At 41.4% G+C, this 3,345-nt stretch overlaps 1 pseudogene; it reads left to right on the forward strand.

Annotated features, from left to right (window-relative positions):
• Window positions 1-392: 392 nt before the first annotated feature.
• Window positions 393-1,440, forward strand: LOC102844680 (annotated as a pseudogene).
• Window positions 1,441-3,345: the final 1,905 nt, after the last annotated feature.

Below are 3,345 nucleotides of genomic sequence, written 5' to 3' on the forward strand. Positions count from 1 at the left end.
TTGTCTGATTATAGTTGGTTATCAGAAACTATTAAAAAAAAAGTCAGTCTCAATTTCTCTTTCTCTAGTTGCTGGGGATTCAGAACTGAGTTATAGCTGACCTTCTGGTGCTTTCAGAGGCTATAAATCCCAAATGGTGAGGAGACTACTCACCTTTCCCCCAAGAAGCCTGTTGCGGGTGACTTTTTAGGTTAGCAAAACAACTCCTTACGGATTATGTTATCAGAGCTCCCTAATTTGAGGCTGTTAATGGTTAATTTAAAAATTAGTTTCCTGGGCAGCGGCACAGCGGCAGCACCAACACTTGCATCCTGACGGAGAGCTCTCGTTGGCTACCGGTGTGGGAACTAGGTGGTGGGATTCAACGAATCCAAGAAGATCCAGCTTCCAAAATGCGGCGGCTCTTGACCCCTCTGTGCTGCCTGGTGGTGCTGGCCAGTGCCTGGAGCAGACAGCATTTCAAGACCATGTTGAAGATGTTGATCAACCTCCTCAACAATTTTAACACTACGTGGCAGGCTGGACACAACTTTTACAATGTGGATATGAGCTACATTAAGGGTCTATGCGGCACCCTGCTCAAGGGACCCAGGCTGCCCGAGAGAGTTCTCTTGGCTGATGAAATGGATCTGCCGGAAAGCTTTGATGCCCAGGAGAACTGGCCAAAATGCCCAACCATCAAAGAGATCCGAGACCAGCGTTCCAGTGGTTCTTGTTGGGCATTTTGGGGCAGTGGAGACCATTTCTCACCCATCTGCATTCACGCCAATGTGCATGTCACACCAATGCGCATGTCAGTGTGGAGGTAATCGCTTGGAGTGCGAGGTAAGGTTGCAATGGGGGTTTTCCTACTGGAACTTGATCCTTTCTGGACCTAGAAGGGTCTGGTTTCTGGTGGCCTCTATGACTCCCATGTAGGCTGCAGACTCTATTCCATTCTATTCCACCATGTCAATGGCTCCCGACCCCAGTGCAAGGGAGATGGAGAGACTCTCCAATACAGCAGGATACAGCAGGACCTGTGAGGTAGGCTATTCCCCATCCTACAAAGAAGCCACGCACTATACACATAGCTACTACAGTGTTCCTTCTTAGGAGTGTGAGATCATGGCTGAGAGCTACAAAAATGGTCCTGTAGAGGAAGCCTTCAATTGTATAATCAGATGTCCTGATGTACAACTCTGGAGTGTACCAACATAACTGGAGAGATGATGGGAGGCCATGCCATACAAATGGAGAACAGTGCTTGGTGTCCCCTACTGGCTGGTTGCCAACTCTTGGACCGTGGACTGGGGTTACAATGGCTTCTTTAAAATCCTCAGAGAAGAGTATCACTGTGGAATTGAATCAGAAATTGCAGCTGTAATTCCACGCACTGACCAGTCCTGGAAATGGATCTTATCAGCTGTGACCTCATCCAGTATGGGCTGGGGAGTATGAAGGGATAGGTTGGATGTCTTGTAATTTTTGAGTTCAGATAAGAGGTTTTAAACAGTGGCTGATATGCTTCAGGACTTGAAGTATTGGATTGGGCCAAACTTTGTATCTATTTTTGGGAGTTGATCTTTTCTGGTATAGACAGCTGCCTCACCAGGAACACAACTCCACATCCTGACTACCTCCCAGCTTGTTTAGTGGACAAATCTTTACAACACAAACAGACCGTATTAGCCACTGCTGAATGCACAGTGAGCCTTTGTGCTAAGACTGATGATCTATGCAGTAACTGCTACTCCAATTCCTGCTATTCCAACTCAAGTTGAAAAGACCCTCTACATCTGCCCCAACCAGCAGATCTCCAAGGGCATCAAGGACCTAAAGTGTTTCACTTACAGTTTTCCAAAGGAATGAGAAACATAATTCCTAACAAGATCTCAAGTTTCCATATGTAAACAGTATACTTCAAAGCAACTCGCTTTCTAGGATAAATTGAGAGGCGAGATGGTGGGGCAGCCCTCCAAAGAAAGCCGCATTCTTCCAGGGTCCCTATCTGTCAAATATCTGCTGAGCTTCGCAATGTTGCAAACTTTCCCATGTATTTCATCTGGCATGATTCCTTTTAAATAGAAATACTATTTTTAATGCACCTCAGATAATCATGAGAATTAATAGTTCCAAGGATGAAGAACTGTGCTGTTTTGGGGCTGTCCCACTGATGTGGCTTAAAAAGTGAATAATCTTGACTTGACTGATTTCCCCTCTCCCCTCCCAAATAGCGTGGTCAAGTTTGAGGAAAAACCAGCTTTTGTTGTGTTGGTTTTTCTTTTCTAATCACTGCTTACCTATCAATTTAACAAAAGAAATAACTGTGCCAATAAAAGTTTTCTCTATCTGAAAAAAGATTAATTTCCTATTGTTTTTTGCTCTGTAGGAGTGTTAACTAAATTTTATAAGGTTGTTTTTTTTTTAATTGAAGAAAACGCAGAGATTCTACAAATCCCTGAAAGATTTTATCTAGACTGATTCCTGAATTTAGATTCAGAAAATTTTGTGTTTATAATTTATATTCATCACATACAATAACAAATCACATTCTACCTTAAATTTCAGTTACTTCTAAGCAGATTTCATTTTCAACTCTACTTTTTTTCAACTCTAACTCTGGGTAGGGGACACAAAAGATTTTAAATTTGTTTCCTTTGTCAGAAAAAGATCTTTGTTCTTTTAAATTAAGTGCCTACTCTCTCTCTCTCTCTCTCACACACACACACACACACACGCTCACACACAATAAATACATTTTTTGTTTGATACTCTGCATTAAAAGAGTTTAGTTGGAGTTTAGAGAAAACATAGATATCTAGACTCAGGTGCTTAGAGAGGGAAGTACGATTTTATTATTATTGGATTTTTTTATGTTCAACATTTTTTATTATTAAGAGTCTTAATTTTATTATTAGTTTTTTGAAAGTTTACAGACTTTAGATTTCCATTCATTCATTGTTGCACTTTCCTCCTTGCTCACCCCTCCCCGCCCAGTTTGCTCTTCTCTTTGAAAAGTAAAAGAAAAATTCTTTCATTGTCAGACAATCCCTCCCCCAAAGTCCACTCCATTATGCAGCCTTCATTCTGGACTCCTATCATGACAATAATATCTAATAATATATCACTTTTAAACAGTTCTCTCCCTCCTCTGTTTCAGTACAGTATACATTATTAATCCCATCTTTCTCAGTCTCCCTCCAACCCCTGTGTCAGTCCGGTTTTACAACAGTGGCACTATGCAGTATTTTTCCTTTTGTGATTGAGATATTTCACTCAGCATAATGTCCTCCAGGGTCACCCATTTTGTACAATATTTCATGAGTTCCTAGTTTTTCAATGCATTATATTATTCCATTGTGT

This window comes from Elephantulus edwardii, unplaced genomic scaffold, assembly GCF_000299155.1.
Source record: "Elephantulus edwardii isolate Elephantulus edwardi_28Jun2011 unplaced genomic scaffold, EleEdw1.0 scaffold00010, whole genome shotgun sequence".
Classification (NCBI taxonomy): Eukaryota; Metazoa; Chordata; class Mammalia; order Macroscelidea; family Macroscelididae; genus Elephantulus; species Elephantulus edwardii.